Source organism: Coregonus lavaretus, assembly GCF_964263955.1.
Source record: "Coregonus lavaretus genome assembly, chromosome: 10".
NCBI classification, from domain to species: Eukaryota; Metazoa; Chordata; class Actinopteri; order Salmoniformes; family Salmonidae; genus Coregonus; species Coregonus lavaretus.
In genome coordinates, this window is record NC_139997.1 from 46,614,264 (window position 1) to 46,625,092 (window position 10,829).

The following is a 10,829-nucleotide window of genomic DNA, read 5'->3' on the forward strand; positions in this document are numbered from 1 at the left end:
ATACAGTACATCACACATCCTTTATGGAAGAGGCGGTTACTAGTGGTTACTACTAACAAACCATGACAAACAAACACTACCATAAAAACAAGAATAAACAGGATTACATAATGATGCCCCTTTTCCCTCTTACGGTCAACGAGAATATCAACAGTAATGACAACAATGATTCATATGCTGTGTGCTACCAACAAGCCCAGGAATGTCACAGTCAAGTTGGTGTGTTCAGTAACAGATAGCAACAAAAGCCAACATAAACAGTGCATTCGGAAAGTATTCAGACCCCTTGACTTTTCCACATTTTGTTACGTTAAAGCCTTATTCTAAAATGGATGACATTATTTTTCAGCAATCTACACATAATACCCCATAATGACAAAGCGAAAACAGGTTTTTCAAAAGAGCACAGTGGCCTCCATCATTAAATGGAAGAAGTTTGGAAGCACCAAGACTCTTCCTAGAACTGGCCGCCCAGCCAAACTGAGCAATCGGGGGAGAAGGGTCTTGCTCAGGGAGGTGACCAAGAACCCGATGGTCACTCTGACAGAGCTCCAGAGTTCCTCTGTGGAGATGGGAGAACCTTCCAGAAGGACAACCATCTCTGCAGCACTCCACCATCAGGCCTTTATGGTAGAGTGGCCAGACGGAAGCCACTCATTTTTACATTTTTTACATTTTAGTTATTTAGCAGACGCTCTTATCCAGAGCGACTTACAGTTAGTGAGTGCATACATTTTCATACTGGCCCCCCATGGGAAATGAACCCACAACCCTGGCGTTGCAAGCGCCATGCTCTACCAACTGAGCTACAGGGAACTCCTCAGTGAAAGGCACATGACAGCCCGCTTGGAGTTTGCCAAAAGGCACCTAAAGACTCTCAGACCATGAGAAACAAGATTCTCTGGTCTGATGAAAACCAAGATCGAACTCTTTGGCCTGAATGCCAAACGTCGCGTTTGGAAGAAACCTGGCACCATCCCTACGGTGAAGCATGGTGATGGCAGCATCTTGCTGTGGGGATGTTTTTCAGCGGCATGGACTGGGAGACTAATATTTCCGTTTTTTTTTTAAATATACATATGCAAAAATTTATAAAAACCAGTTTTTGTTTTGTCATTATGGGGTATTGTGTGTAGATTGATGAGGAATACATTTTTTTTTAATCCATTTTAGAATAAAGCTGTAACGTAACAAAATGTGGAAAAAATCAAGGGGTCTGAATACTTCCCGAATGCACCGTACAACAAACGGTGGTCCTTAACTACAGCCTTCATAGAGAGTTGGTTCTTTAGAAGTGATCTAAAGTGCTGAGCATTTTTTACGGGGAGGGGCTGAGAATTCCACAGGCGGGGGGTAGAACTGGAGATGGGGGCTGTCCCCTGTGGGGGAGGGGGGGGGGGGGGGGAGTAAGGAGACCAGGGTCAGAGCCCAGGAGCTGCTAGAGTGACTTGAGGTCAGTTACCAGTCCACTCAAACTGATTTGTAGAGTACTTCTCACAATGACATTGTCACCAAGCCTAGAATCTGTTGTGGAAGTGTTGTGTTGGTAAGGGAGAATTGTTTTTATGATGTGATAACTAAAAAACCAGCAGGGGAACTAGATATTTGGGAATTATCAAACAGCTTTCTCTGGCTGGCACTGGGAATGTGTGTCAAAACTTTGCATGACTGGGCAACAACACTGGATATGATTGAAGATGGTCACGGCAGTGCACAGAGCCAGTGGAGTTAGAAGGGAGGGATTATTATTATTATTATTATTATTATTATTATTATTATTAATAATAATAATTCATATCAAACCTCGCCCAGAGAACTCAGCTGAGAGAGATTGATCCAATAGCGACTCTGGAATACAATCAACCATTATTATAAAAAGCAATCAATCACTTTCAGTGATGAGTGATCTTTTAATTTTAGATGCGTTCGTAAGGGAGATAATCACAGAGCTCTCTGATGTCAGACTAGTTGACAATGACCAGCTCATAGACAGACAGAGCGTGTATTGTTAAGTGGACTGGAGCTAGACTGGGGTGACACCAAAGACATCCTCATACTGCCCTCTCTCAAGTGCGTGTATTAAATATTAGTTGGCTTGGAGGAGTAACATGAGTAAGCTGAACGAATCACCACCACATGGGGTGTGAGGAAGAGACTAGTAATGACTGAGATGGAAGTGCCTTCTTTTTTCATTAGGCGTTCTGTGCGACGGGGAGAACCCCTCTATTTTTAATGCCAACCCTCAGATCACCCGAACAGCCTGTCTCAGTAGGATGGTGACTGTTGGTTGATCTTTATTATTCAAACTCAACCCCAGTGTTTAAAAGAACTAGTCACAAAGAGTTTGGTGACTTTTGGGACAGTTTGTGTCTTGTCATGTAGTGGGTTTCATTATGTGTTGTGTCATATTTGACAGAGGTAAGTTCATAACTCATGATGTCAATGTTGATCTGCCTGAATCAAATACACAATGAACAATCAAGAAATACATGTCTAAAGATATTCCTAGAAGGCTTCAGTATGATCCACCATTGTGTTTAGTACATGGGTGACATGTTAACCACTCACAGTTCCTGTTTTAGGGTCCTCCTGACCACAGTAACCAGCCCAGTGATACTGTATGTAGACTTGTCTGAAACTTGTCTGAGACTTGTCTGGCTAGCACATGGAATTCACTCACATTATATACCCCTCACTCACATTATACACCCTCACTCACATTATACACCCCTCACTCACATTATACACCCCTCACTCACATTATACACCCCTCACTCACATTATACACCCCTCACTTGCACTACACCCATGGAGTGGACTGTATGTTCTGACATGATCCGTGACACTATATACAGACTGTACATACACTGTATATGCATTTCTGTCCCAGCCTCATCAAGTAAGCCTTTGATGGTGATGGCTTGATTAAATCCGTTTGGACAGGTGTATTGACCTGTACCTGTGATGAAAATATATGCACTGTTTGGGTGCTTCAGCAGTTTGTAGGCTTTATTTGAACTACTTGCTTGTGAAACCACGTGGCATGACCACTGACGGTACCACAAATCCCTTCATGACCTGCCAAGTGAGCCGACCCTGACCAGATCCCACCCTAGCCAGATAGTATCAGGCAGTGTTTGTTTGATGTGGCTGTGGGACATTCACATGGCATTGCATAGTGGTCCTGTCTCTAAATCCCCTCTGGAACTCTTGATCAGCCAGGACAAGGTGTGCCTGGGCACTGATACCCTGGAGGGCAGTGTCTCAACTCCACTAATACCCAGCTGCTACAGGCTGCCAGACACCCGCCCTGGATAACCCCTGGAACCAACAGGTTCCTGTTGAGAGAGTAGTATGTAATGTAACAAAGTTAGATCAGTAGGTGATTCTTATACTACTGATCAGTTGCTATACAGTGCTGTATCTCCCTGTTTTTGCTCCCAGTTTTTTTTATCAACTCATGAGGTGGTGCACAGGCATTAATCACACAATCTACTATATCTCATGGTATTCTATAAGAAACAGTCTAGGTCACTTTTACAGTAAGATTCCACTCTGTATCATCTGTGCTTTGAGAGAGAGAGAATCTCTCAAACAGAAATATAACGTACAGAAAGGACACATTTAAAAAACCCATGTGTACCGTTTCTTTAAAATGCTGTGGCACCTTGTATTTGTTCTATCACTTTTGTCAGTGCAATATACTGTAGATTAAATTAGACAAAATATCCACGTCTTTTCTCAAGTCTAGTACATTCTACATCTATGTACTCAGGACAAGACAGTAAAGATCAGAAGTCTTCCCAGGAGTTTCTCTTCTCCTGATCTACTCATCTGTGCCATAGGCCACTGACAGGTTGTAACATGGAGATAAGGGTCAGTGACTGAACTGTCTGCAGTGTTATTAGAACAGCACACTGGGGAGGTGTGGGAACAGCTCATTATTGGTCAAGGGTGAATGATCACCTATGGGGATCAAAGGGAGTAGATTGTCTTGATCTGGGGGGAAATACTCAATGGCTTTTCAAGACCTTGCATAGGCTTTTGAAGGGAATAACAGATTCAAGGTTGTTAAGAAGGTGGAGTGTGCTAAAAGTGGTTGGCTTTGTTATCAAGGTGTGTTCATTTCTGACAAAGAGCCTAATTGTGGAATCCTTTTGGCGTAGCAAGTCCCTTTACAATGACATAGTTGTGTATATGTATGTTAGGCTCTGGATGTATGGGATGCAGCTCTCTTAATTGATGCTATAGGGATAGTCTTGGCAAGTTCTTAGAATCCCACTGGCTTCCAGGAGTTTCTGTGTCCAGCTGGACAGAATCAGTGGAGGTTTCTGCAGGGTGTGTACGGCATCCAGTCTGGCGTTTGGTCTGCCATGTGCTATCTCTGTAAGCCTTCATCAGGCTGTCAGACACACTGGCCAGCGCCTGCGGTCACAGGCACAACGTCTGTGGTGGAGCAGATAGTATCCCAGCAGGGCCTTTTAACTCTGAGAGGGTTGGCCGCCAGCATGCCTTTGGGCTGATATGTTACCTGTGATGGGCTTGACCTCTGACCTTCAGCGGCTGTCAGTGTGAGGAGCCATCTCAGAGGAGACATGTGGGACGGTCCCCAAGGTGGCACCGTGTCAGAACCGACGCTGGCTTTACGGCTCTGACCATTCAAAGAGAGTCCGCCAGGCCGGGGCGGCCCCCCCTCCTACTTCTGTTACTAAATAAACATGGACGGGCTAGCGCTGAGCAGCTTCACTGGGCTCAGATCCCTGGGGAAGGGAAATAATTACACTGCTTGTTGTCCTGCTGCTTTATACACTCTCACTTTACAGAGCTGAGCAGTGCTATTTTAATGATAACCTCTAGCCTTCAGGGTTGCTGGCTTGCTGCTGCTGGCTAAAAGTGTTGTACAGGCGGGGGGCTTGGTCTTGACTTTCACAACGTGTACCCGTCCCAAACGTAACAAGGTTGCATTAATTGGAGGAGGAAGTGCCAAGGATGTTTTTTGAGGAGGGGTAGCGGGCCCAGTGAGTGATCGGAGAGGGGGTCGGATCCTGTTTCTGCTCTCCTCTGCTCTGGTTCCCTGTTCTAATCCAGCCCAGTATGTGTTGAACAGGGTGGGGGCCGTTGGCTGTGTGATTCCATCCGGTGGCAGTGCAAAGAGAGTCGCTAACTCCATACTTCCTCCAACGCTTCGCTCACAATGGACACACAGAGAGCGCTGAGAGCACCTGATGGATCTATGTCATGCAAATACACGTACACACACACGTACACACACACACATGCAGACACACCTCCAAACCTCCATGTCAGTTATATTATGTCTCTCTCTCAGCAGACTGAGCAGCTGGCTCCCCAGGCCATAACGCTGGTGTCAATCAGCTTATATGCTGGTTGCATTCATTGCTACTGTTACATTATCATGCATTACCTGCAGAATTTCTGCAAATAAATAATGCTTCCAGGTGCAGTGTAGGCCTACTACTATCAGCCGGAATAAGAAAAAAGTTTGTTTTAGATAGATAGTAGATTTGCACCTGGTTACCCTAAACCTTTGAGTACTTTGAGCAAGAAAATGTAATTAGCTCATTCCTTGGCCAACAGTACAATCTATGACTAACAATGTGGGAACACACTGTGTCTACTCTGCACATCTGCATATCCTTGCTAGTGGTCTAGTTGGGATCATATTAATAACAGGGCTAAATTTGGCTCACTATCACAGTGAGGAGACTGGGTGAGGAGGAGAACTGACACCAATCCAAAAAGGTCACTAGCACAACGTAAATCACTGACTCATAACAACAGTCGCCAGTTAGCATGGTCACTCAGTGAGACAACCCCATGGGACCAATTATTCCTATCTATGAAGTGGAGGCTAAATTGGGAAACCTAAGCATACTTTGATCCCAGCCAGAAAGGTACATTATGCACTGATGCCAGTATTGTTACAGCTAGATACATTTACATTACATTTTAGTCATTTAGCAGACGCTCTTATCCAGAGCGACTTACAGTTAGTGAGTGCATACATTATTTTTTAATACTGGCCCCCCGTGGGAATCGAACCCACAACCCTGGCGTTGCAAACGCCATGCTCTACCAACTGAGCTACATCCCTGCCGGCCATTTCCTCCCCTACCCTGGACGACGTTGGGCCGATTGTGCGCCACCCCATGGGTCTCCCGGTCACGGCCGGCTACGACAGAGCCTGGATTCGAACCAGGATCTCTAGTGGCACAGCTTGCACTGCGATGAAATAACACATATAGAATCATGTAGTAACCAAAAAAGTGTTAAACAAATCAAAATATATTTTATATTTGAGATTCTTCAAAGTAGCCACCCTTTGCCTTGATGACAGCTTTGCACACTCTTGGCATTCTCTCAACCAGCTTCACCTGGAATGCTTTTCCAACAGTCTTGAAGGAGTTCCCACATATGCTGAGCACTTGTTGGCTGCTTTTCCTTCACTCTGCGGTCCGACTCATCCCAAACCATCTCAATTGGGTTGAGGTCGGGGGATTGTGGAGGCCAGGTCATCTGACGCAGCACTCCATCACTCTCCTTCTTAGTAAAATAGCCCTTACACAGCCTGGAGGTGTGTTGGGTCATTGTCCTGTTGAAAAACAAATGATAGTCCCACTAAGCCCAAACCAAATGGGATGGCGTATCGCTGCAGAATGCTAGGTAGCCATGCTGGTTAAGTGTGCCTTGAATTCTAAATAAATCACAGACAGTGTCACCAGCAAAGCACCCCCACACCATAACACCTCCTCCTCCATGCTTTACGGTGGGAAATACATATGCGGAGATCATCCGTTCACCCACACCGCGTCTCACAAAGACACGGTGGTTGGAACCAAAAATCTCTAATTTGGACACCAGACCAAAGGACACATTTCCACCGGTCTAATGTCCATTACTGGTGTTTCACAACACAACTGATTGGCTCAAACGCATTAAGAAATTAACTTTTAAGAAAGCATACCTGTTAATTGAAATTCATTCCAGGTGACTACCTCATGAAGCTGGTTGAGAGAATGCCAAGAGTGTGCAAAGCTGTCATCAAGGCAAAGGGTGGCTATTTGAAGAATCTCAAATATAAAATATAACAGTTTTGTGGTTACTACATGATTCCATATGTGTTATTTCATAGTGTTTTCTTCACTATTATTCTACAATGTAGAAAATAGTAAAAATAAAGAAAAACTCTTGAGTGAGTAGGTGTTCTAAAACTTTTGAACGGTAGTGTATGTGAAATTACATAATATGAAAAATGTTGTGGAATTTAACTGAAAAAATCTGCAAGTATGAGCTTTTCACATTCCCAGCAGTAAGTTGTTCTTGTATGGTGTTACGAGTTAGTTACAATTAGTATATTGGGGAGCATATTTAAGATAGGGTTGGTATTTGAAGAGAAATTGAACTTTCATTCTAGATAATTTCCATACCTGCTGTTCCAATTCAGAGCTGTTGTTGTGGGTGGAGATAGAAGCCTTCCAGTATCTCAGAAGTGATCAGCCGCCCTGGCGTGATACACCTGGCGGTTCCTTCAGGGTTCTGCCAAATGGAATGCTGCTGGGTCAGTGCTCATGTGGCCTCAGCCTTGAACTTTGCTTTCTGAATCACAAACAACAAGTAGCTCACATTCACCACAACATTCATTATACAGTTTGCCAAGAGACAGTTAAAAGTAACCTAATGATAATCTAATCTGTTACCTTTGGGACTGTAACTGTTATGGATAACCTAAGTACAGATAGCAATGCTAATTCAATTCCAAGGTCAGGACGGGGGAAATAGTGACTTCTTTCTCCAAGGAGGACGACTGCCTTTAAAGCCAGAGGAAAGAGCATGATTAAGACCAGCCTGGCACCAGTGAGTTTGCAGTCACACTTGTACTGTGTCAGATGTGTTTTCCGGACCGGACCACAAGGAGAAGCTGACCAACTGATCAGGAAATTAGGTTTTGGTTCAAGGGTCAAGGTTCAGGCATCACATATGACTCATAGTGAGTCATAGCGGGTGGATCTGAAGATCTGAACCTTGGAACGAATTAAGGATATAGCTTTACTTAGTGTAGCTGTACAGTACTTCTGTACCACTCCTCTGCCCGTAATGTGTTTTTACCAGTCCCTTTCCCTAACCACTAGGGTTAGCGTGTCCCATTTACCTGTGATAGAGGATCTGACTGACAGTGGTCTCATGTAACTAACCATTGGTGTCTGCTGTGCAGAGCAGCGTCCCAAACCTATGTAGTCCCATCACAGTCAGGGGCGTGTCTGTATGTAACCTACAACACAGCTGTCATGTGGTGTGTAGTAACAGCTGAAAACACTGATGAAAATGACCTGTGACCTGTCATTACGCTGACCTATGACCTGTCATTACTCTGTGGTCCAGGGAGGGAGGGATGGATGGATGAATAGAGAAATGAATAGACAGTTTTACTAAGACTAACAAAGTGATCTGAGTGGCAGCATAATCTGGCAACAAATGCTTGACACTTTACAGCATCCTTATATGCATGCACCTGGAGTAATCTGGAAACGTTTTGTGAACATTTAGCATACTGTATTTGTGTGAGAATGGTGTAAAACAAAATCTTAATTTCTGTTTATTTTCCAAGTGTAGGTCAGCCAACTAAGGGGTCAATTATGCAGCTCTCAGGGAGGATCAACATGCTGTATTCATACATTCCTTTTGGCCTTTCTTCTGCATGTCAATGTTGTGTGTTTTCACCAGGGGATTGGTGTCACTACCGCCCAGAGGCAAAGGCTTTGGAGAGACCGACACCCCTCGTGGTGAAACCAGTGAGGAGCACAATTATTTTATATTTCTACACATTGCTATTACAACTGAAAGAGCTATACCTTCAACTGCCCACATGCCAAAAAGCAATATTTCACGCGAAATGTGATCCGTGTGTGTGACAAAGGGAATGTGCTATACGGGATCATTACAGAGAGAGAAAGGCCTGAGTCTTCGGAGCAGGTGGGGCTTTATCATTGTGACCGGGGGGCAAGAAGACACAGAGTAAGGGGGACAGAGACAGGAGACCACAAGAAAGGTGGAGAGGGGACTGGACTTTTACTCACCTCTCCTTTGGAGTGTCATCATGTTACCAGCCTTCTGAAGAGCCGCCCTCCCCTGCACAGTATTGTACTATAGTGCATGTGGGCTGGGGAATAAAAGACACTTGACAATGCTCCAGATAATAGGGCAGACGGTGGGGGTGAGCCTTGTCCCATTGTTGCTGATGTATCGTTTAATAAACCAAGAGATAAAGTTGATTGGATGGCTGCACGCCCCTGCACTGGTTGTATGGTGGAGGTGGCATTCATTTGAAGAAATGTAAAGGGGGGCGTGCAGACACTGTAGAAGTTGGAGATTGATAAATTGCTCTCCCTTCATCCTTTTATATCTAGCAATGGACAAGGACACACCTACAGGATCAAATTGATGGCTGGACTTTGTGCAGTTGACTTGAACCACCTGTGCTCTCTTTTGACAACCTATTCTTTACCTATCACCACCTCATCATAGTCAAAGAAATGTAGAATCTAGACTGATTTATACTTTGTTATAAGCTTTTGTGCAAGAGTCTGCTGTAAAAAAGAACAAAGAAAATATTTATGCTGTACTGAAACCATTTGGCCATATTAGCCATACTATCAGACCTCACTAGGAAGGTTACATTGCTAAACCTGCTACTACCATCACCTGCCCTTCTACACCAGGTGGTGTCAGAGGTTGAGGTTGTAATTCTTTACAGGGAGACAGAGCTCTCTCCCTCTCTCTCCGTCTCTCTCTCTCTCTCGCTCTCTCTCTTTCTGTCAGTCTGAGGGAGGTGATGGGAGATCAAGAGCAGCATTCCACCAGGTGGAAAGCTAAGCTGTCAGGGGTCAGAGACACAGGAGTGGTCACACACTTGTAAGGACATTATTTACAGCTGTAGAGGGCCACCACAGCCCACCAATGACTGCCCTGCTCTACACTACTCTCTACAGTACATCAGTATATCTGACCCTATGGAAGTGTTTTCCTCCTGGGACCACTAGGTTGGAGTAAACATTAAGACATTACAATGCTCTGGTAGTCTAACCTACTTATTGTATATTTATATCCTTCAACCATTGGAGGCTGCTGAGGGGAGGACGACTCTTAATAATGGTTGGAACGGAGCGAATGGAATGGCATCAAACACCTGGAAACCATGGAAACCATGTGTTTGATGTATTTAATACCATGCCACTTATTCCGCTCCAGCCATTACCACGTGCCCGTTCTCCCCAATGAAGGTGTCACCAACCTCCTGTGCCTTCAATAGTGGTTATATGCTGTATGTTGATCAAAGGTACTGTGCAGAAGTTTCCTCTTATTTTTTCGGAAACAGCTGAGAACACTGCCCTGGTTATGTTATTAAAGTGTTATACTGTAAACAATGCTATTCAAGTGTGTGCATGTGTGTTGTTGTCTGCGTGTGTGCGTGCACGCGTATGAGTGTCCGTGTGTGTGCATAACTTGGCCTTTATTTGAAAAGGGTCCATAACCTTTGGGTTTGTTGTTCAAGGTTTGGAGGGAGAGAAGGCCAGGGTCAGTGTGTGAGTAACAGAGATGGAATGTGTTTTAGCTGCCTAGTGCTATGGCTTCCATTTGTCATTCAAATACTGAATATAGAAAAAACTGAGCGTGCAATATGAGAACACCATCTCCTATTCCACTTCCATGAATATGTTGGAGTGCTTAATATGTACCCACCGACCAACTGATCTTACACAAATACACTCTGCCAAGTTTACCCTTTCTAACCTTGATAATAAAAACCTTTA